Source organism: Triticum urartu, chromosome 6 (assembly GCF_003073215.2).
Source record: "Triticum urartu cultivar G1812 chromosome 6, Tu2.1, whole genome shotgun sequence".
Classification (NCBI taxonomy): Eukaryota; Viridiplantae; Streptophyta; class Magnoliopsida; order Poales; family Poaceae; genus Triticum; species Triticum urartu.
Window position 1 is genome coordinate 38,477,385 of NC_053027.1, and position 25,635 is coordinate 38,503,019.

A 25,635-nucleotide genomic window follows, 5' to 3' on the forward strand; every position below is an offset into this window, starting at 1 on the left:
AGGGCGCGCCATAGAGAGCGCCGGCCCTCCCCTCCTCCACTCCTTGATATACGGGGGCAGGGGGCACCCCATAGACACACAAGTTGATCTTCGTGATCGTTCTCTTAGCCGTGTGCGGTGCCCCCCTCCACCATAATCCTCGATAATATTGTAGCGGTGCTTAGGCGAAGCCCTGCAACAGTAGAACATCAAGATCGTCACCACACCGTCGTGCTGACGGAACTCTGCCCCGACATTCTGCTGGATCGGAGTCCGGGGATCGTCATCGAGCTGAACGTGTGCTAGAACTCGGAGGTGCCGTAGTTTCGGTGCTTGATCGGTCGGGCCGGGAAGTCGTACGACAACATCAACCGCGTTGTCATAACGCTTCTGCTTTCGGTCTACGAGGGTACGTGGACAACACTCTCCCCTCTCGTTCCTATGCATCACCATGATCTTGCGTGTGCGTAGGAATTTTTTTGAAATTACTACGTTCCCCAACAGAAGTGCCTCCTTATTCCGCGCAAAATAATTATTCCTCCACCTGACAGCGGTGACCCACCGGACGGGCCACCGTATTTCGCTTAAAAAATGTTTCCCCCTGACTGCTGGGACCCACCAGCTAAACCTTCGCATGCAAGGAATTGCGTCCGGGCAAAAAATAAACAAAACGATTCTCCCCCAAACTGCTGGGACCCACCAGCTACATCTTTGCAGGCAAGGGAGTGCCTAACAGTCAGGACCCACCTGGTCGAAGCGTACGCAGCGTTGTCATTCTGGTCGCGAACGTGTACGTACATATATACTGGTGGATGTAGATGCGCGCATGTGTCATAGTAGACGCACACACGTAGCATGTACACATACGTACAACGGCCAGGGTGCAAGAAAGAAAATATGGCCACGTATGTGTACATACGGGCGTGGTCTCGAGCGCCTACTCACGCATATGTACGGCCAGGGCTCGTGTACATGGCTGGGTCGGGACGGAGAAATAGCATTGTCGTCGTGTTGATGGGGAGGCAACAGAATGCGTCGTGTTGATGGGGAGGCAACGGAATGCGTCGTGTTCATCGGGAGGCAACGGAACCCGTGGGAGCCAACCGGCTGGGTCGGAACGGAATGCGTGGTCGTGTTCATCGGGAGGGCTTGGACGGAACAGGCGATGGAAAGGAGGCCCGGCGTACAACAAAATGGAGGAAACGACCTTGTGTTCGACTGGCCACGTTCGAAACGGGATCCTGTTCATTGGGAGGGGTCTGGCGTACCGCAAAATGGAGGAAACGGACCTCCTACGGTCGAAATGGGGGTCCTGTTGATCGGGAGGGTGTGGCGTATCGCAAAACGGACGAAACGGACTTGTGTTGCAGCGCTATGGTCGAAACGGGGGTCCTGTTCATCGGGAGGGGCGTGGCGTACCGCAAAACGGGACTCCACGAGATACTGTTCATCTCCACCGTCGACCTCCTCCAGCCTGCACCGCGCGCTACTCCACCGGCTACTGTTCAACCACCCCTCCACCGTCTACTGTTCATCCAGCCCTCCACACCACGGGGTCCTGTTCAACCACCCCTCCATGGGCACCCCTCCACCGTCTACTGTTCATCCAGCCCTCCACACCATGGGCTCCTGTTCAACCACCCCTACACAGGCACCCCTCCACCGTCTACTGTTCATCCAGCCCTCCACCACACCACGGGGTCGTGTTCATCCAGAGGCAACGCCACCGCTCACTGTTCATCCACCCTCCCCCGCAACGCTCACTATTCATCCCAGTGGCAGCATCGATCGGCTTCAGTTAGCAGCAATAGCGAAGGAATCGCTCGATCGGGTTCAGTTAACAGCCATCGATCGATCGCTCGGGTTCAGTAACGCGTAGCCTGCAGTGCAATCGCTCGGGTTCAGTTAGAGCCCAACGCCTCGCTCTAGTTCAGTTAGAGCCAACGCCTCGCACACACGCGCATACGTGTACGAGAGAAACGCGCATCGCTCATCCCCTGACCTCCCACCGTAACCGAGAAATCCCCGAAATTTTCCTCGCCGTCGCTTCTAACATGGTTTTTTCCGTCGTGGACGGCCCAACGAATGTCACGCAACTGCGTCTCCGGCCCACCCAGGATGAAAAGCCCATTTTCTGTCATGATTTTTTGTCATAGAAATAGGAGCCCACCACATCTATGATGATACCGGGTTCGGTCACAATTATCGTCATAAAAGTGTCATATGTATGACAGAATTTTTTTCGTTCGACCCAAAATGCTATATCTTCGCACCCAAGGAAGTGCTTCCTTATTACGCCCAAAAAAATGAATACCCCCGTGCTAGCTGGGACCCACCATATTGTTGGGCTGACTTGTGGGCCTACTAAGTTGATGGGGACGGAGGGCTTTGTCAACTTAGTCAATACTCCAGTGACCATATGATATCCATCCAACGGCCATAGTGCTTCTTCAACCTCTGGTCTTCTTGCTCCAGCCGCCCAAAGCAGCGCCGGTCGTGCCGCCTGCTCATGCCTCCTGTGGCCGGCTGTGCTACCGCGGAGGCCTCACCGCCCCCACACTACTCCCACCACTGGCCAGGCCATCCCTCCACTAACCCACACCCCCTGTTATTCTACGGCGACTGCAACCTCACACCGCAGCCAAACCAGTGAACGCTCGTACTCCTCTCCGCGTGGGCATCCACTGCCGTGTCTTGCCCGGCTCCGCGTCGTCCCCTTCCTAATCCTCGCCGTCGTCCACCGCCGCGGTGCTCTCGGCGCGGCGTGGTCAATGTGGTCAACGACCGACTTCCATTGGAAGAGTACTGTACGTGGAGAGGCTGGCAGCTGGGTCTACGGCAGCCGCAAGGAAGTGCCTCCTTATTACGCGGAAAATAATTATTCCTCCACCTGACAGCGGGGACCCACCGGACGGGCCAACATTATTTTGCGAAAAAATCGTTTCCCCCTGACTATTGGGACCCACCGGACGGGCCACCGTATTTCGCAAAAAAAACGTTCCCCCCGCTGTCAGCTCGTTCCCACCGGAAGTGTCTCCTTATTACGCACAAAAAAATGAATACCCCCCGGCTAGCTGGGACCCACCTTGGTGGGAGGCTGACTTGTGGGCCTACTAAGTTGACGGGGATGAAGGGCTTTGTCAGCTTAGTCAATATGAACGATTCTAGCTCCAGTGACCGTATGATGTCCATCCAATGGCCGTAGTGCTTCTTCAACCTCTGGTCTTCTTGCTCCAGCCGCCCAAAGCAGCGTCGGTCATGCCGCATGCTCCTGCCTCCCATGGCCGGCTTTGCTGCCGCAGAGGCCTCACCGCCCCTGCTATTCCCACCGCTGGCCAGGCCCTGCAGTGACGGCAGCCTCACACCGAAGCCGAACCAGTGAACCCTCGTACTCCACTCCGCGCAGGCTTCCACTGCCGCATCTTCCCCGGCTCCACGTCGTCCCCTTCCTAGGCCTCGCCGTCGTCCACCGCCGTGGTGCTCTCCGCGCGGCGTGGTCAACGTGGTCAAGGAACGACTTCCATCGGAAGAGTACTGTACGTGGAGAGGCTGACAGCTGGGTCCACGGCCATAGCCCAGTTTTTTTGTGATTTGCCAAGTAAATCGCTTTGTCAGGCCAGTTGGGCTGCAAATCTTTCAAGACGAGGAGAGCTTTCATTCGGCTGGCTGAGAAAATGGCCCATCAGTAATGAGAAATGGGCTGTACATTTTTAAAACACATCAAACCGGCAATTAGTTTCAAATATCTTTTTTTCCATTTCAAGATTTTAAATTACATTAATTTTTATGCGTGGAGAATTTGTTGGATTTTATATTGATATACATTTATTTTTAAAATTAGTTTGAATGTGAGTCGAAATTTCAGGATTAAAAACAGTTCGGACCACACCGAAATATGCAAACTTTCATATAATTTTTAACTGTAGCCACAATATGGGCTGTAATGCAAACAAAAAGAATATGGGCTCCAAAAAAACCTTAAGAATTAGCAAATGGGCTGTAAATTATTAGAAATAATGGCAGATGGGCTGTATGCTGCTTTCCACAGATTTGAGGCTTTCCTGAAATAAGGTTGACGCACAAGCACTGACTGTTGGATGTCCATCCAACGGCCATCGTGCTTCTTCAATCTCTGCTCTTCCTGCTCCAGCCGCTCAAACAAGCGCCGGCGGGACTGCCTGCTCCCTCCTCCCCGCGTCTGGCTGTGCTGCCGCGCAGGCCTCACCGCCCCATCGTACTCCCATCGCTGACCTAGCCATCCATCTACTCACCCACACCTGCTGTTATTCTCCGGCGACAGCAGACGAACCAGCAAACCCTCATACAGTCGTACTCCCCTCCGCGTGGGAAACAACTGCTGAGTCTTCCCTGCCTCCGTGTCGTCCAGTTCCTAGGCTTCGCCGTCGTCCACCGCCGTGGTGCTCTCAGCGCGGCGTGGTCAATGTGGTCAACGACCGACTTCCATCGGAAGAGTACTGTGCGTGGAGATGCTGACAGCTGGGTCCACGGCCGCAGCAAGGAAGTGCCTCCTTATTACACACAAAATAATTATTCCTCCACATGAGAGCGGGGACCCACTGGACGGGCCACCGTATTTCTTTTAAAAAACATTTCCCCCCTGACTGCTGGGACCCACCAGCTACACCTTCGCACGCAAGGAAGTGCGTCCGGGCAAAAAATAAACAAAACGATTCTCCCCCCTGACTGCTGGGACCCACCAGCTACATCTTCGTAGGCAAGGAAGTGCCTGACAGTCGGGACCCACCTGGTCGAAGCGTACGTAGCGTTGTCATTCTGGTCGCGAACGTGTACGTACATATATACTGGTGGATGTAGAGGCGCACATGTGTCATAGTAGAGGCGCGCACGTAGCATGTACACATACGTACAGCGGCCAGGGTGCAAGAAAGAAAATACGGCCATGTATGTGTACATACGGGCGGGGTCTTGAACACCTACTCACGCATACGTACGGCTAGGGCTCGTGTACATGGCTGGGTCGGGACGGAGAAATAGCGTCGTCGTCGTGTTCATGGGGAGGCAACAGAATGCGTCGTGTTCATGGGGAGGCAACAGAATGCGTCGTGTTCATCGGGAGGCAATAGAACGCGTGGGAGCCAACCGGCTTGGTCGGAACGGAATGTGTGGTCGTGTTCATCGGGAGGGCTTGGACAGAACAGGCGATGGAAACGAGGCCTGGTGTACCGCAAAACGGAGGAAACGGCCTTGTGTTTGACCGGCCACGTTAGAAACGGGATCCTGTTCATCGGGAGGGGTCTGGCGTACCGCAAAACGGAGGAAACAGACCTCCTACAGTCAAAACGGGGGTCCTGTTGATCGGGAGGGTGTGGCGTACCGCAAAACGGACGAAACAGACTTGTGTTGCAGCGCTATGGTCGAATCGGGGGTCCTGTTCATTGGGAGGGGTGTGGCGTACCGCAAAACGGTACTCCACGAGATACTGTTCATCTCCACCATCGATCTCCTCCAGCCTCCACCGCGCGCTACTCCACCGGCTACTATTCAACCACCCCTCCACCGTCTACTGTTCATCCAGCCCTCCACACCACGGGGTCCTGTTCAACTACCCCTCCACGGGCACCCCTCCACCGTCTACTGTTCATCCAGCCCTCCACACCATGGGGTCCTGTTCAACCACCCCTACACAGGCACCCCTCCACCGTCTACTGTTCATCCAGCCCTCCACCACACCACGGGGTCCTGTTCATCCAGAGGCAACGCCATCGCTCACTGTTCATCCACCCCCCCCCCCCCAACACTCGCTGTTCATCCCAGTGGCAGCATCGATCGGCTTCAGTTAGCAGCAGTAGCGAAGGAATCGCTTGATCGGGTTCAGTTAACAGCCATCGATCGATCGCTCGGGTTCAGTATCGCGTAGCCTGCAGTGCAATCGCTCGGGTTCAGTTAGAGCCCAACACCTCGCTCTAGTTCAGTATCGCGTAGCCTGCAGTGCAATCGCTCGGGTTCAGTTAGAGCCCAACACCTCGCTCTAGTTCAGTTAGAGCCAACGCCTCGCACACACGCGCATACATGTACGAGAGAAACGCGCATCGCTCAGCCCCCGACCTCCCACCGTAACCGGGAACTCCTCGAAATTTTCCTCGCCCTCACTTCTACCACGTTTTTTCCGTCATGGACGGCCCAAAGAATGTCACGCAGCTGCGTCTCCGGCCCGCCCAGGATGAAAAGCCCATTTTCTGTCATGATTTTTTGTCATGGAAGTAGGAGCCCACCACATCTATGATGATACCGGGTTTGTTCACAATTATCGTCATAAAAGTGTCATATGTATGATAGAATTTTTTTTCGTTCGGCCCAAAATGTCACGGATGTGTGTTTTTTGTAGTGATGGGGTATTGCACTTGCACTAGCACCCATATCACATAAGCCACGATAACAATGATCTCCTATTTTAACAGAAATAATAGGCATGCCTAGAACATGTCTATGTTTATTTTTAGCATCAAGTCTAGCAATTCTAGCAGCTTCATTGCAGAAGTAAATAAAATGCCCATCAATATTATCGGCCAAGAGATCTTTAACCATAGCAATACTAGGTTCAACTTTAATTTGCTTAGGGGGTTTAGGTGTCTTAATATTACTTTTGTTAACCATAGTTGAAGCTTTAGCATGATTCTTTATTCTAACAGGGAAAGGTGGTTTCTCAGTATAAGCAGCAGGAACAATAAGATTATCATAAATGATAGTATTTTCTTCAAATTTAATAGGTGCAACTGCTTTTACTTCAATGGGAGGATTATATTTAAACCACTTCTCCTTAGGGAGATCAACATGAGTAGCAAAGGATTCACAGAAAGAAGCTACTATCTCAGAGTCAAGTCCGTATTTAGTGCTAAATTCACGAAAAGTATCAATATTCATAAAAGATTTAACACAATCAAGCTTAGGTGTTATACCTGACCCCTTACCTTCATGGAGGTCCCAATCTTTAGAGTTGCATTTAATTATTTCCAATAAATCCCATTTGAATTCAATAGTCTTCATCATAAAAGATCTAGTACAAGAAATATCGATCATGGAGCGATTACTGAGAGAAAGCCGAGCATAATTTTTTTGAATAATCATTTCTCTTGAGCACTTATGATTGGGGCATGAATATAACATTGACTTAAGCCTCCCCCAAGCTTGAGAGAATCTTTCTCCTTCGCGAGGCCAAAAATCATAAATATAATTACGATCACGATGAACAAGATGCATAGGATAAAACTTCTGATGAAATTCCAATTTCAATCGCTTGTAGTCCCATGATCCCATATCATCACATAGCCTATACCATGTAAATGCCTCTCCCTTCAAAGATAAAGGGAAGACCTTCTTCTTGCTAACATCCTCGGGCATACCTGCAAGCTTAAATAATCCACAAACTTCATCCACATAGATTAAGTGCAAATCAGGATGCAATGTTCCATCTCCTACAAAAGGATTAGCTAGCAGTTTCTCTATCATACCCGAAGGAATTTCAAAGTAAAAATTTTCAGTAGGTTCAGTAGGTTGAGGAGCAACTCTTTGCTCCACTGGTCGGGGTGAAGATACCCCGAACAAGCCCCTCAAAGGATTATGTTCCATAGTAACAAGTGACAGTAAATTTGAGCACACTATATAAAATTTTCCTTACCAAATTCCACCTACCAAAGGCGCTTCACTCCTCGGCAACGGTGCCAGAAAAGAGTCCTGATGACCCACAAGTGTAGGGGATCTGTCGTAGCTTTTCGATAAGTAAGAGTGTCGAACCCAACGAGGAGTAGAAGGAAATGATAAGCAGTTTTCATTAAGGTATTCTCTGCAAGCACTGAAATTACCGGTAACAGATAGTTTTGTGATAAGGTAATTTGTAACGAGTCGCAAGTAATAAAAGTAAATAAGGTGCAGCAAGATGGCCCAATCCTTTTTGTAGCAAAGGACAAGCCTGGACAAACTCTTATATGAAGGAAAGCGCTTCCGAGGACACATGGGAATTATCGTCAAGCTAGTTTTCATCACGTTCATATGATTCGCGTTCGATACTTTGATAATTTGATATGTGGGTGGACCGGTGCTTGTGTACTGTCCTTACTTGGACAAGCATCCCACTGATGATTAACCCGCATTGCAAGCATCCGCAACTACAACAGAAGTATTAAGGTAAACCTAAGCATAGCATGAAACATATGGATCCAAATCAGCCCCTTACAAAGCAACACATAAACTAGGGTTTAAGCTTCTGTCACTCTAGCAACCCATCATCTACTTATTACTTCCCAATGCCTCCCTCTAGGCCCAAATAATGGTGAAGTGTCATGTAGTCGGTGATCACATGACACCACTAGAGGGATGACAACATACATCTCATCAAAATATCGAACGAATACCAAATTCACATGACTACTTATAGCAACACTTCTCCCATGTCCTCAGGAACAAACGTCACTACTCACAAAGCATATTCATGTTCATAATCAGAGGGGTATTAATATGCATAATGGATCACAACATATGATATTCCACGAAGTAAACTAACTAGCATAAACTACAAGGAGAAATCAACACTACTAGCAACCCACAAGTACCAATCTGAGGTTTGGATACAAAGATTGGATACAAGAGATGAACTAGGGTTTGAGATGAGATGATGCTGGTGAGGATGTTGATGGAGATTGACCTCCTCCCGATGAGAGGATCATTGGTGATGACGATGGTGATGATTCCCCCCTCCCAGAGGGAAGTTTCCCCGGCAGAACAGCTCTGCCGGAGCCCTAGATTGGTTCCTCCTTGTGGCGACGGAGTTTCTTCCTCAAAGATTGCTTATTATTTTTTTCTCAGATGAAAGACCTCATATAGCATAAGATGGGCATAGGAGGGCCACCAGGGAACCCACGAGGCAGGGGGCGCGCCCAGGGGGTAGGGTGCGCCCCCGCCCTCGTGCCCAGGGTGTGGCCCCCTCTGGAACTTCTTTCGCCCAATATTTTTTATATATTCTGGAAATAACTTCTGTGAAGTTTCAGGACTTTTGGAGCTGTGCAGAATAGGTCTCTAATATTTGCTCCTTTTCTAGCCTAGAATCCCAGCTGCCGGCATTCTCCCTCTTCATGTGAACCTTGTAAAATAAGAGAGAATAGGCATAAGTATTGTGACATAATGTGTAATAACAACTCATAATGCAATAAATATCAATATAAAAGCATGATGCAAAATGGACGTATCAGTGCGTAGTCCCCAGGATATGACTTACTATTTCTCTGCTAAATATTTCCCCGCTCATAAGAAACAAGCTTCTTTAAGGGAAATATATAATTTTGTGCAAATTGAAGAAGAGAGTCTCCCACAAGCTTGGGGGAGGCTTCTCCAATTACTTAATGCTTTGCCTGATCATCCTCTCAAGAAAAATGAAATACTTGATATCTTTTATAATGGACTAACCGATGCTTTCAGAGATTACCTGGATAGTTGTGCTGGTTGTGTCTTCAGGGAAAGAACAGTTGATCAAGCTGAATTGCTATTGAATAATATGTTGACTAATCTATCTATCTATATCTATACCTATACTAATTTGTGAGTCCCTAAAAATTTCCATAATAATTAGAATTTACGACCTGTTAATCTGGTGGGACCAAATTATTACGGAGTAGATCTACTCATAAAATCCTTAATTTGTATATTGTATTATTTAGCAAAAAAATTGAAAGGTCCATGAACCTTTATGTTGTAACAAGAATAAAATCCTAACCAGGTACGTATCCTCTTGCCTCATCCTATGCAAATACATCAGCCCTCCGTATCCTTAATTCTCTCTCTCTCTTTCCTTGGAAACATACCATCCCTTATCTCTCCGTTTTCTCTCTTCCCCATATCCTCCTCCTCCTCCTCCTCCTCTCTCTCTCTCCCTCTCTCTCTCTGTCCCCGTATATTTCTCTCCACCAAACCCTTCTCTCTCCATCATCTCTCTCCAACCTGAAGCACTTGAGTTGATCACATCTTAAGGCCTCAAAATTTGGTTCCTCATCTTGATCGGGTTCACCATGAAAAGAAAGAAAAAACCCATCTTAAAAACATCAGGACCTTAACTCTCATCGATACGTGGTATGGCGACGCTAGATGGATAGTGACCCTGGAACTTCATGTGCCCTAGCAGGTGTCAACATGAACAGTGTGCATCGATGCCAAGTTCTACCCCTAGCCTACATGGAGATCCCACAAGATATGCTGCAGCGTTTTCTTGCCTGCCCCTCTACTCCACTCCGACACAAATCTTGCTGATATCAGGTAACCATCCTCTCCTCTTCAAAGACAAATCATATGCTGCTTTGATCTAGAACATCTGACAGACTAGGAATGCATACATGGCTACTTATAGGTTGTACCATACATAGATGCATTGATCTGATCCTCCTATAGGTTCTAAACTATTGAATTCCACCAAGATCTGATGTGGTGTATCCCTTTGTTTGAGGGCTCCAATCCAATCTCCACATCCAAGTCGAACGCGTCTACCATCATGAAAAAGAAGGGTTCCAAATTCCGACTCTTCTGTCTTGGTGGCATAACCCGACCTCGCTGATGCAAGAAGCGAAGTTCTTTCCAGAGATCACGCACCTATGGAAGCTAATTTGATTACTTTTTGAACAGACTGGATGCGGGAAAATAGGCAAGTACAAGGATGCTGGCTTATTGATTCACGTACAGTGCATGCACATACACATAACGTTATTTGTCTTCGGCCATAGATTGATTCTGGCATTATATATTTTGGCATGTGTTATTGCAGGTTGATTAATTCGTTGTTGACCAGATAGCAGCTAACATGACTACTTTTTGAACTGACTGGATGCGGGAAAATAGGCAAGTACATGGCAGCTAGCTTATTGATTCACGTACAATGGATGCACATACACAGAACATTGTTTGTCTTTGGCCATCGATTGATTCCGGCATTATGTATTTTGGTGTGTGTTTTTGCAGGTTGATTAATTCGTTTTTGACAAGATAGGTTTATACTTGGAGATCGATTCAGGCAACATAAGAGCAAGGAACAAATGGAGCCAGTTTTTGCAGATATCTTTCACCGGAAAGTACGTCGCAGCTCGATGCATCTTCTTAGATAATGAAAAGCCCAGTCCAGACCAATACGTGAGTTATTTTCTAAGCATTCAATGGAGCAGTATTTGCATTTGGGGAGATCCTAGGGTAAAGGCTCCAGCACTTTAAGTAAACAACACAAGTGCTCCATGCAGCTCTTCTCCATTTTTACCCAAGTGTGTCCTACTTTCTCCATGTCTGCTTAAGTTTTTCTTACAGACTTCCTAAGGTTCATAAATTATACCCTGTCGTGGTTGCGGTAGTTGTTTTGCTTGCTAGAAGGTTGGACTAGGCATTTCTTTCATCAATGATATGGAATGATTATGTTCAATCTTACTAACAAAAAGACTATTCCCCTTTTGGTGACATGGAAGAAAACATCGTGTGTCAAGTGAGAGAGGCAAACGGTGTGGCTCTTTATCATGTTGTGACTGTCGCACCCATATAAAATAGTTTAGGTTCAGGTATTTTGTTTTTTTCCTGATTTATACTTGAATCCATCCAAACATTAGCATTGGATTCGGATTACGAAGCATCTTTTGTCCAATTATTTTCTAGCGATTCTGTATCATTCTTGACTCCTGTACATGTGTCCACGGTACATTTTGATAATATCACATTATAAGTTAGTAATCTATTCTGCACAGACCCATATATGTTAGTATTATGTATAGGTACAAACTTAAGCTAGAGGAGATGTGTGACCTGAATGGAGCATCAACTTGCACCATGCTTGAGTCATAAGGAAGAAGATGGATAAGCAATCGCAAGATTCTTGATAGATACAAATAATTATGTTATGAACGAGAAGAAAAAAGATTCCAGAAATTACGTGGATAGAGATTGATATATCAATTCACATTCTCTATATGTATCACTGTATATGGAATCGTTTTCCTAGGCTCCCAAAAGGATTCGCCAATACTGCATGTTGATGAACGTTTTGTAAAACGAAACAGGATAAAAGCAGGTCTTATACTTGGCAGATGGAAGAGATCAAAAGAAAATTTTGAACATGGATCGACTTTTCTACTATAATGCTCTATGCTTTTAGTATCTACTGCATAACAAATTATATTTATAATCATTATTTTACAGTAGTTAACACAAGTTTTGTCATGTTTTTGTAGAAGCATGTTACCGATGATAAGCAAATTGTGAACAACAACAAAAAGGTCTAGAGCAACGTGTGTTGTATATTCTGATGGCAGTGACGATAAAGATAAATCCATATTTAAAGAATTGGGACCTAAGAGAAAGCTTACAATAACTCGCTTATGTGGCGCTGCTTAAATACCAGAAAAAATATTGATGTTGCACATTCAGGAAAAAAGATGAAGTGAAAATTATTCAAGGACCAATAAAAGGGTACTGTCACGAACAAGGGAATTCAAAATAATAACCATGTAAGATTTTTTTTGTATTTGAATGTACTTCTGCAATACAATTTCCATATCGGTGTTTATAAAGAATCGGCGACCGAGGAATTTCAGAATCTTGGAGCATCAAGACCTTGAAATATAAGTGGTGGATTGATCGATATTTAATAAAAAAACTACGATGTAATATAGCATGTATGGGACAATGGAACTGTGTTTTACATATATACTTTGGTGTTAATTAATCCCTTTCATCTATGTCACGAAGTTACTAATATGCATCTTAGTCAAAAGCAGATGGTAGGTGTATATGTTGAGGCGTCAACAATCCAATCCACCTGACGAAAATCTGCAATTCTCCACTGGCCATCTTATCTTCTCGCCTCCGAGTATAATATAGTACACAACCCATAAGGTGCATCATTCAATAATTAGCATTGCCAACCCATAATGAACATCAGCCGATAATTTATATTAGATTAAATATTAGTTTTACAGTGAAGAGATATAGATAAGCATAACTCATGTGTGATTATACACACTGCTACAAATGCAAACAGAAAATGTAATCTATGAAATATAGACGTGCAACAAGAAATAATCTCCGTCGGACAACAGGATATTTGCTCTCCAAATGCAAACTCAATTTGTACATCCTAGAGTTGAACCAAATTTAAAGTTATACATTGAAGCTAAGTGTCTTATGCAACGTGCACCAAGTGGAATAAATTTAGACACCAATTTTCGAAGCGTAAGATACTTTTAGAATCGTCGCTATAAAGACATTAGTATGTGTACTGTAATTAATAATTGCCGCCAATGAAAGGATTAAGTTAATAAAAACTATCATTTACATATTATGATTCCGGCAAAAAAAAGATGAATTGTAATGTATGTTCAACATTGCTCAAAGATAGCATTCTCATGCTAGCCCGTGCGAATGCACGGGTAGACTACTAGTGAAAATAATTGGACACTTCCTGAACCAACTCCGAAGAAAAGGGGTATTCTATTTCTCAGTCCTGAAGATATGCAAGAGGCAAAGAAATCTATGAAAGAAAAAGGTACAAAAGTTGAAGATGTTAAGAATTTACCTTCTATTGAAGAAATACATGGTATTAATTTATCACCTATTGAAGAAACACAAGGTCTCGATAACCCGACACATGTAGCAAAGGTAAATTCTCTCTATATATTTGATGAAGGTGATATTCCTCGTAATAAGTCTGCTAGCCAATGCTTAGATGAGTTTGATAATTTTATTGTTAAACAAGAAAACTTCAATGCTCATGTTGGTAGACAATTGAAATATAATGCTTATATGATTGAACACTTGAGTGATTATATGGCCAGTGTTAAAGGTGAACTTAAGCTTATCTTTCCCTAATAATAAAGCACGTGTTGAGTCTCTCGGGTTCACTGTTGTGATGTTTTTGGAAAACAATCTATGTGGTTTTTGAAAATTGAACCCGCAGTACGTATTTGAGTCGACAGGGAAAACGATTTGATTTTGCAAATTAACCCCTGCAGTTTGTAAGAATTACGCTGGCGCTCCTTTCTTTATCTTATCCACCGTCAGCTCCTAGGACCTGAGCTTCCCTGCCACCCCGGCTGTGACGGCGGCTTCCTGGAGCAGATGGACGCATCGCCGCCGCGCCGGGCCACCGCGCCCTCCGCCCCCACGGGGTCAACGAGGTCCTGCCCGGCTGCAGCCGGTGTGGCGCCTCGGGTGACCGCTAGGGGGTCGCCATACAAACAAGTCATTGTGCTCCGGCGCTCCGCCGCCCTCCCTGCGACGAGGCCCCCGGCGCCACCAGCAGCTTCGAGCTCTTCTACGATGACGGCGCCGGATCTGGCCTCCACCCGCTGCCCGAGACCATGTTTGACTTCCTCATGGGGTCCATACTCGAGCGGTTCCTCAAGCAGCTCGCCCAGATTAAGGCCGGCGGCTTCGGCGCCGTCCGCCCGTGCGACAACACGCCGAACTGCAAGGCTACCATCGAGCCCATGCCCACCGTCGACGTCGCCGCCTGCCCTGGCCACATCGGCGCCGACTCCCACTACTTCATCTGCAAGAAGGCCTTCGAGCTGGGCGACTAGGCTAGGGAGATGCCCTGCAGCCACATGTACCACCAGGACTGCATCCTGCCGTGGCTCGCACTGCGTAACTCATGTCTCGTGTGCCGGCACAAGCTGCCCACAGATGTGGCACGGCCTGCTCCGGTGAGTGACCTCTGTGCCGCCGATGACCAGGGCAGCAACACCGGGGCTGAGGCTGGCAGTGAGGAGGAGACGATGGTTGGGTTTACCATTTGGAGGCTCCCTGGTGGAGGCTTTGCTGTCAGGAGGTTCGCTGGTGGCAGGAGGGCCGACGAGAGGGAGCTCCCCTCCCAGTTGTCTACACTGAGGTGGATGGGGGTTTCAACAATGGTGATGCACCGAGGAAGATCTCATGGTCATCGAGAGGGAGCCGTTCGTCACAGAGGGGAGTTAGTAGATGCATGTTCGACAACATGTTTGCTTGCTTTGGACACACCCAACCTTGAGGTCGGACTCATCGGAGTGGAGCTTGGTTTTCTCCCGTGGTCTCAGGAGCCGGAGCACAAGCTGGAGATCCCAGGATAGCCACGCGGATGCGATCGCCAGGTGATGACTGCATCATGCAGTGGGGAATATGACAATTGGATGTTGGAGAGCCGCAAATGTTTGCTTCAGTTTGATGTTTTCTATATGAGTTGAGAGATAAAGAGGATTTGTACGTAGAGCGCAAATTGCATGCTGTTTTGTACATAGAGTAGCAGAATTAGTAAACATGCTTCTATGGGTACCACTCAAGTAGAACAAGTGCTTAAAGCTCAGAATGATTTGCTCAATGAATTGAATAGTAAGAATAATGACTTTGTTGTTAGAGATGCAACTAGAGGAGGTAAAGTGACTCAGGAACCTTTGTATCCTGAGGGCCATCCTAAGAGAATTGAGCAAGATTCTCAGAGAATTAATATTGATGCACCTAGTCCTTCTAAGAGGAAGAAAAAGAAAAATGATAGGACTTTGCATGCTTCTAGTGAACCTGTTGTAGACACACCTGAGAATCCCAATGATATTTCTATTTCTGATGCTGAAACACAATTTGGGAATGAACATGAACCTAGTGATAATGTTAATGATGATGTTAATGCTGATGCTCAACCTAGCAATAATAATGATGATGTAGAAATTGAACCTGCTGTTGATCTTGATAACCCACAATCAAAGAATCAACATTATGATAAGAGAGACTTTGTTGCTAGGAAGCATGGTAAAGAAAGAGAACCATGGGTTCAGAAACCCATGCCGTTTCCTCCTAAACCATCCAAGAAAAAGGATGATGAGGATTTGAGCGCTTTGCTGAAATGATTAGACCTATCTTTTTGCGTATGCGTTTGACTGATTTGCTTAAAATGAATCCTTATGCTAAGTATATGAAGGATATTGTTACAAATAAGAGAAAGATACCGGAAGCTGAAATTTCCACCATGCTTGCTAATTATACTTTTAAGGGTGGAATACCAAAGAAACTTGGAGATCCAGGAGTACCAACTATACCATGTTCCATTAAAAGAAACTATGTTAAAACTGCTTTATGTGATCTTGGAGCCGGTGTTAGTGTTATGCCTCTCTCTTTATATCGTAGACTTGATTTGAATAAGTTGACACCTACTGAAATATCTTTGCAAATGGCTGACAAATCAACTGCTATACCTGTCAGTATTTGTGAGGATGTGCCTGTTGTGGTTGCAAACGTTACTATTTTACCGGACTTTGTTATTCTTAATATTCCCTAGGATGATAGTATGTCTATTATTCTTGGAAGACCCTTTTTGAATACTGCACGGGCTGTTATTGATTGCACCAAAGGCAATGTCACTTTTCATGTTAATGCTAATGAGCATACGGTACACTTTCTGAGGAAACAACCTCAAGTCCACAGTATCAATTCTATTGGAAAAAAATTCAACAATCACTATAGGAGGTTTTGAATTTCCTCTTCCTACTGTCAAGAAGAAATATGATATTCTTATTGTTGGGGACATGCATATCCCCGTTGAGGTAACCTAGTGTTATTCGAAAATTCTCCAGTTTCATGTTATTCGAAATGAATTTGTTAACAAGACCTGACCAACCTTGTTAGTTGATTCCTTTTGATGAGAATGAGATGGATGAATTTAGAAAACACAACTCTCTGTACCCTATTTTTACTTTTTGTTATTTATATTAAATAAAGCAAAAATAGTATTTTCTGTCTGTTTTCTGAATTATCCATGCAATAAAAAATACCCCGAAAATAAAAATTCTCCAAACGCCCTGAAAATTAAATATGATTTTTTTCTAGAATATTTGAGAATATCTGGCACTGAGAACACAGCAGGGGAGCAAGCACCTGACCACGAGGGTCCAGGGCGCGCCCACCCCCTGGGCGCGCCCCCTGCCTCGTGGGCCCATGGTGGCTCCCCTCCACTTATTCCAGCCATCACACACTCCTTCTTCCTCCCAAAAAATCACTAGCTAGCTCAAACCCGAGTTCTTCCTCATCTTGCTGCCATTTTCGATCTCCTTGCTCAAAGCTCCATTCACAAAACTGCTATGGGGGATTGTTCCTTGGTATGTGACTCCTCCAATGGTCCAATTAGTTTTTGTTCTTGTGCTTTATTGATTGCAATTTTTTGTTGCTTAGGTGACCCTGTTCGTTGATCATTGGTAGTGGGTACTTGTTTTTGATCGTTACTTCATTCGATCCTCGATAATCAACAACCATCCTGAACGATCCATCCTTCTTCTCCACTAGTAGTACTGGCGATCCCCAAGGCGAAGAACTTGGGCGAATATATCCTTTATCCAGTAACTCCTTAATCTGCTTCTTAATTTCCACCAAATCCTTTGCTGGCATCCTATATGGTCTCTTTGATATTGGCCCTGTGCCTGGCAATAGCTCAATCAAAAACTCAATATCTCTATCCGGTGGCATGCCTGGCAACTCTTCTGGAAATACTTCAGGGAAATCCCTTACCACTGGTACTTCCTCCTGCACAACTCCTGTTAGGCAATTTACTTGAGTCCTCTTTGGCACATGCCGGGATACATACTTGATCCTTCTCCCTTCTGGGGTGGTAAGCAAAATTGACTTACTAGCACATTCAATATTCCCTTCATACTTTGATAACCAATCCCTGCCTAATATCACATCCAATCCTTGAGATTCCAATACTATTAGGTCTGAGGGAAAAACATAGTTACCAATCCTTAATGGTAACCGATCACACCATAGACCAGCCACATACTCTACTCCAGGCGAGGTTACTAACATGGGTGACCTAAGGGCTTGGGTTGATAGGTTATACTTATCCACAAATCCCCTTGAGATGTATGAATGCGATGCACCAGTATCAAAAAGAACAAGTGCAGTAAATGACTTAACCAAAAACTTACCTATTATTGCATCAGGCTGAGCTTCAACCTCCTCCACGCTAATGTGGTTCACCTGTCCCCTGTTGAAAGGGTTCGGCTTCTTCCCAGAACTTCCATTGCCATTTTGGCCTTCAGGACATTCATTGGCATAATGTCCGGTCTTTTGGCACTTAAAGCAAGTGACTTGGCTTAGGTCCTTCTTGGCTGGGGTTGGTGGGTTGGTGCGATTCTGGCCGTTGCTTCCTCCATTGCCATTACCATTCTTGGTGCCATTGTGATTGTGCGAGCTTCCTCCTCCATGGGTATGCTGAAAATGTCCTCCCGGTCTAGGGGTAAAACGTGGCTTCTGCTGAGCTCCTGAATTGTACTTCCCTTGTCCATACTTCCTCTGGCGATTCTCAATTTGCTGCTGCTTCCCTTCAATCATAAGAGCACGATCTACCAACTCCTGATAGTTGTTGAAGGTTGCTACCATCAACTGCATGCTCAACTCATCATTCAGTCCTTCTAGAAACTTCTCATGTTTAGCTGCATCCGTAGCGACGTCATCTGGGGCATAACATGCTAACTTACTAAAGTTCTCCACATACTGGCCAACTGTCCGTCCTCCTTGGCGCAAGTTGCGAAACTCACGCTTCTTCATGGCCATAGCTCCTGCTGAAACATGAGCAGTACGAAAAGCCTGCTGAAACTGGTCCCATATGACAGTGTCAACTGGGAAAGTGGCTGTGAAATTCTCCCACCATGATGCTGCGGGTCCTTCTAGCTGATGTGCGGCAAACTTCACCTTCTCCGCATCTGTGCATCCTGCTGTGGTCAACTCCCTAGCTATCTTGCGGAGCCAATCATCTGCTACTATCGGCTCGGTGCTACTGCAAAACACCGGCGGATTCAGCCTAAGAAAACGGGCTAAGTGGTCAACAGGTGGTGGTGGTGGTGGGTTGTTGTTGTTGTTCCCCTGATTCTGATTCTGGACTAGCAACTGCATCAATGTGTTCTGCTGCTGGATCAACTGGGTGAGCTCCGGTGGAAAGGCAAATCCGGGGTCACGTCTCGGAGGCATCTGAGGGTTTAGAAAAGATGAGATGTAAGAATAGAGGGGGTCTAAAGAGAAAACACTACCCATATGCACATGAGGCAAAAGCAAACAATTCACTTCATTCAATCAAACAAGGGCATACAATCGATCTAATTATTGCAAAAGTGCTCGGACTACTATATTTACATGGTGGACTACTACTACTGATGAGGTGGTCTACTAGAAATATTCTTCAGTTGCAGACTCCATGATATCTGCTCCAGCTTCATCAACATAGTCATCATCGCTACTATCTGGATCCGAGTCGGTGCCGTCGATGATGATGTAGTCTTCCGGGCTAATCTCCTTGGGTTCTTCGTCTTCATCTACTGGTGTAGGGCCTCCCATAAATATTCCAATCTTCTTGATCAGGTCGTCATTCTTCTCCACCAATACTTCAATTTCCTCTTCATAATCTTCACGTGTAGCCTTGAGTTCTTCCTCCAATTCCTTGATTCTAGTCTTAGCCTTCTTCAGATCTATCATGTCAGCATACATCTAGTTCTCCTGTCGTCGAATGTGCTGGTTTAACTCCTGGATAAAAGCTGCGATTATATATCCTTCTTGGTGCTGATCATCTCCCAGTGTTCATCTCGGCGCCCACAAATCTGGTAGATAGTATCCTTGAGATCATTGCGGTAGACTTCTCCAATGCGTCCCATGGCGATGTGAGCTGCCATGCTCTTTCCTAGACTCCAAGTTGGTGCATCAAAAGAAAATTCTATGGGCTCAGTGACTGGCATGAACGTCCTTCCTGGAACTTGAACTTGAATCATCCAGCGCTCTTCTTCGGGTAAAGTGGCGTTGTAGGTTCCTGTGAAGCTTGGTAATCCTATGTTCAGGTATCTAGTGACTTCCTTCAAGTGACATCCAAAGGGTGTATCTTCATCTGGTTGTGTGAACTTGTTCCTCGCATCCGCCATCCTAAAGAGTAGAAAAGATGAGAAGTCAGAAGAGAAGAGAGTGAATAGTGATCCAGGTCTCTAGCTTAGTGGTCGTGTCCTACAGTCAGCGTGTGCTCTGATACCATCTCTGTAGCGACCAGACCTCAAACAGTCTGATCTCTGTGCTCCGGTGTCATCCCTGGATCAGTAATGCTGACACCGCATAGTACTCGGAGGATTTATAACAGAGTAGCAATAACACACTTATTACATCGAGTGTCTCAAAAGAGAACTTATTACAATAAATATGGCTTAAGGCCATCTAATAACTATAACAGCGGAAGGCTTGGAAGATAAGTGAGTCCATCAACTCCAACGGCATCACTGAGTATAGAACCACGACCTAAAAACTCCTTAATCGTCGTTTGAAAAGTCTGCAACATTAACGTTGCATCCCGAAACGGGTCAGCACATGGAATATGCCGGCAATGTAACACATAGAGAGTAATGGAATGAAACAGCTATACTATATGCATATTTGGCTGGTGGAAAGCTCTATGGTTACAGTTTTGCGTAAAGCCAATTTTTCCCTACATCAAAGGAATAAATTTATTTAACTATCATGGTAGTTGTTAAACATTGAGAATGGTTGACAGCATTCTCAATCCCATTTAAGCATCATCATTAAACAAAACCCCACAAAATTAATTTAGAGTAACATTTTGAGATTCACATGATAATCCAGGTAGTAGATACTCAAGATGTCCATAACCGGGGACACCGCTAACCATGATTAGTTTATTACACTGCAGAGGTTTGCGCACTTTTCCCCACAAGACTCGATCACCTCCGTTTGGTTTCTCGCACTACAAGGTGTTTGAGAAACGGATGACCGAGACATAGTCTTTCAGAAGCGCTAGCACCTTACGATCGGGTAGACCGTACCACCTACAATCCCCTACATCTGCTAGTATACCACTGTAAGAGTTCGCACGACTTAGTCAACTATGCTAGAGCCCATAATAGCTTGTGGCTGCACACGGAAGTTTCTAGTATGAATAGTCTCATGATCCCTTTGAGCCTGGGTGATGGTCCAAAAGAAAACAGGCAAGTCCTGGAATACCCAGGTGCCTCAATACACCCAGATGTGTGTTTAAGTTGCCACCTTAAATAAACCATTAATTAACAAAACTCACATCTGTCATGGATATCACTCACCCAAATCCACGTCTACTAGCATAGCATGGCATAATAAGCAAATGTAGAAGTAACTCCCAAAGGTTTGATAATAAACAGGTAATAGGTACTACCTCATCTACTTCACATCCCACAATTTAATTAGATCCTAGTCATGCAATGTGTGAGGGTTGATCTAATGCAATAAAACTGGGTAGTAGAAAAGGTATGATCAAAGTGTTACTTGCCTTGCTGATGATCCGCGAAACCTAGCGATTCAAAGTAACAAGTGGCGCACTCCGGGTACTCTATCGCAGACAAACAAACAAGCATACAATAAGTACTCATCTAATGCATAGGTAAAACTCAAATAAGAGAACTAACCAGAAGGTTCAACTTAAGAACTCCGGTTGGCAAAAAGAATCAAATCGAACGAAGCAACGAAAGTCAAACGGTGAAAGAAAACAACTTCATTCCACTAATCTGGATCTAGGGCAAATTTTACAGTAGCAAAAACCTGTTTAAGTTGGCTAAACAGATAGAGGGTTTCGAGACGAAACTCCAGGCGCTTGAATCGCCTGATTCCGATGAACGAGCGAAAAGTTATACTAAGACGAAAATCGGATCAGGAATCGCGATCAGAAAAATTGCGGATTTAATCCGAGAAAAAGAAAAACGACGAACGCTCGCTAGAACGAACGAACGGACGAACGCTTACTATTTAAATAAATCGGAAAAACCGATCTATTTAAAAAAACCGAATCTAAAAAAACCGACGGAAAAACCGATCTATTTAAAAAAAAACCGATGGCACGGAAATCGAGGCGCGGTGAACCTCGGGCGGCAGAATCCGGCGGCGGCGGGCGGCGGCGGCTGCGGCGGGTGGCGGCGGGGTCGGGCGGCTGCGGCTGGCGGCTGGGGCTAGGATTCCCGGGTGGGCCGGCTTATAAAGCCGCCTCGGGCCGGAGTCCTATCCGAACACGGCCCGTAGGCCGGTTCGTTTTTTTTATTATTATTTATTTCGCTCGGAAGAAAAATAAAAAGAAATACTAAACGGACGCCAAAAATTCAAAAATAAATTTTCACGGGCTTCTAAAATCAAGCCGCACAAGGTGAACATTTATTTGGGACCTAAATGCAATTTTGAAAAACACACATTTTTCCTAAATTCAAATAAAACACCGAAAAACTCCGAAATAAAAACTTATTTGATTTTATTATTAAATCCTCAATATTTGTTTATTTTGGGAAAGTCATTTTATTCCCTCTCTCATATTTTTGTAATAGAAATAATTGATGATAAAATAAATAAAATCAAATGATCCTATTCTCAAAATTTGAGGAAACTCAAATATGAAAATAACAAAATCCCCAACTCTCTCCGTGGGTCATTGAGTTGCGTAGAATTTCTAGGATCAACCAAAATGCAAAATAAAATATGATATGCATAGATGATCTAATGTATAACATTCCAAATTGAAAATTTGGGATGTTACAACTTTGGAGGTCCTCTGCATTTATGTTTTGCGGTCTCCGAAATGTCTAGCGAGATACCACCATTGTCACATTATATCATGGTTGTTTTGACAAGTGTTTCTATTTGAGATATCTTATTATTGCTCGCTAGCTGATTATGTCATTGATATGAGTTAATATAATTTTTAAGAGTTATTGTCGGCATGGTTAGTTATAATGTTGGCTGAGACCTAGGTGTTGTTTAAGCTTATTTATGCAAACAGTAGCAAAAGAGTTCGTAGTTTTTTTTCTTTTTAACTTTCAGTTTATCAACTAAATTGCTTGAGGACAAGCAAAGGTTTAAGCTTGGGGGAGTTGATACATCTCCAACGTATCTACTTTTCCTCTTGTTTTGGATTCTAATGGGATGATTTGAATGAAAATAACCCCGGACTGACGTTGTTTTCAGCAGAACTACCATGGTGTTATTTTTTCTGCAGAAATAGAAGTTCTCGGAATGGAACGAAACTTTGCGAGGATTTTTTATATCAACAAAGAGAATTTCTTGAGCCAAGAACCACTAGAGGGGGGCACAACCCACCAGGGCCCTCCAGCCTTATCCCCACCTTGTGGCCCCGCAGACCCTGAAATCGACGCTATAAAATCACATATTTGCAGGAAAAAACCAGGGAGAAAGAATTATCGTGTTCAACGAGACGGAGCCGCCATCTCTCCTGTTCTTCATCGGGAAGCCAGATCTGGAGTCCGCTTGGGGCTCCGGAGAGGGGGATCTTCGATCTTCGTCATCACCAACCCTTCTCCATTGCCAATTCCATGATGCTCCTCACCGGGAGTGAGTAATTCCTTCATAGGCTCGCTGGTCGGTGAGGAGTTGGATGAGATTCATCATGTAATTTAGTTAATTTTGTTAGGGCTTGATCCCTAGTATCCACTATGTTTTGAGATTAATGTTTCTTTGACTTTGCCATGCTTAATGCTTGTCGCTTTGGGCCTGGGTGCCATGATTTAAGATTTGAACCTTTTATGTTATCACCATTATATCCATGTTCTAGATCCGATCTTGCAAGTTATAGTCACCTACTCGTGTTATGATCCGGCAACCCCGGAGTGACAATAGTCGGTACCACTCCTGGTGATGACCGTAGTTTGAGGAGTTCATGTCACCGTGTGTTAATGCTTTGTTCTGGCTCTCTATTAAAAGGAGGCCTTAATATCCCTTAGTTTCCAATAGGACCCCGCTGCCACGGGAGGGTAGGACAAAAGATGTCAGGCAAGTTCTTTCCATAAGCACGTATGACTATTTACGAAATACATGCCTACATTATATTTATGAACTGGAGCTGGTGCCGTATCGCCCTAGGTTATGACTATCACATGATGTATATCATCCAAAAAATTACCGATCCAATGCCTACGAATTTATCTTATATTGTTCTTGCTAAGTTACTACTGCTATCGTTACTGCTATATATCACTGTTACCGTTACTATTGCTGTTGCTACTATTATCAAAACTATCATACTACTTTGCTACTGGTCACTTGGATGTAGATAATTAATCTCCAGGTGTGGTTGAATTGACAACTCAGTTGCTAATTCTGGAAAATATTCTTTGGCTCCCCTTGTGTCGAATCTATAAATTTGGGTTGAATACTCTACCCTCGAAAACTGTCGCAATCCCCTATACATGTGGGTTATCAATGTCGGAGCCCCATGTCGGTCAATGTTGCGGAGCAGGTCGGCGTGGTGGACGTAGCCTTGATGAAGAGACTGCACAGTGATGCCGACATAGGTCAGAATTTGTGACGAGAATGATGTCGTCTTGAAGAAGTAATGGCTCGGAGATGCTAGGACACCCGACCCGCGCACTCTATGGGGCCATGATGTGGTCTTGGCGATGTCGAACTCCTAGTCAGCTATCCGAGGTGGCGACGCGGCGTGGTTGACGTCAGCCCGATGATACGTCTCCAACATATCTATAATTTTTGATTGGTTCATGCTATTACATCTTGGATACTTTAATTGCGTTATATGCTATTTTATATCATTTTTTGGGAACTAATCTATTAACCTGGTGCCTAGTGCCAGTTGCTGTTTCTGCTTGTTTTTGGTTTTCCAGAAAATCAGTACCAAACGGAGTCCAAATGCTACAAATTTTTTTGCCGATTTTTCTGGACAAAAGAGACCCTAGAAGCTTTGGGAGGAGATCAGACATGAAGCGAGGAGACAACAAGGCAATAGGGAACGCCCAGGGGGTAAGGCGGACCCTGTTACCTTGTGGTCCCCACGTGGATCCATCTGACCTAATTCCACTTCTATAAATTGTCAAAAATTGGGAAACCCTCCGAGAGCCACCCAAAATAGTTTTTCCACCACCGCAAGCTTCTGTTCTTCCGTGATCCCATCTGAAGGACTATTTCGGTACTCTGTCAGAGGGCGGGATCGATCACGGAGGGCTTATACATCATTGTTGCTGCCTTTTGATGATGTGTGAGTTGTTCACCATAGGCCTACGGGTCCATAGCTAGTATCTAGATGACTTCTACTCTCTCTTTGATCTTCAATACAATGTTCTCCTCGATCTTCTTGGAGTTCTATCAAATGTAATATTCTTTTGTGGTGTGTTTGTTGGGATCCAATGAATTGTGGGTTTATGATCAGATTATTCATTGAAAGTAATTGAGTCTTTTTTGAACTTTATTATGTATAATTGTTATAGCTTTGTATTTCTCTCCTATCGATCCGTTTGGTTTGATCAACTAGATTGATTTATCTTCAGTAGGAGAGGTGCTTTGTAATGGGTTCAATCTTGCGGTGTCCTCACCTAGTGACAGATGGGGTGGCGAGGCACATGTAGTGTTTTTGCCATTAAGGGTAAAACGATGGGGTTCAACATTAGTAGAAAATAGCGCTTTGGTCCAGGTCGGGTCAGCCCATTAGTCCCGGTTCGTGAGCCCAGGGGGCCGGCCGGGCCATGTGGGCCATTGGTCCCGGTTCATCTGGACCTTTTGGTCCCGGTTGGTGGGATGAACCGGGACCAATGGGCCTCGCTCCTGGCCCACCACCATTGGTCCCGGTTGGTGGCTTGAACCGGGACCAAAGGCTCCCCTTTAGTCCCGGCTCAT

The 25,635-nt window shown here is 45.2% G+C and overlaps 1 pseudogene; it reads left to right on the forward strand.

The window, feature by feature from the left end:
• LOC125516504 overlaps positions 1-15,253 on the forward strand; it is a 63,054-nt pseudogene extending 47,801 nt beyond the window's left edge.
• Positions 15,254-25,635: the final 10,382 nt, after the last annotated feature.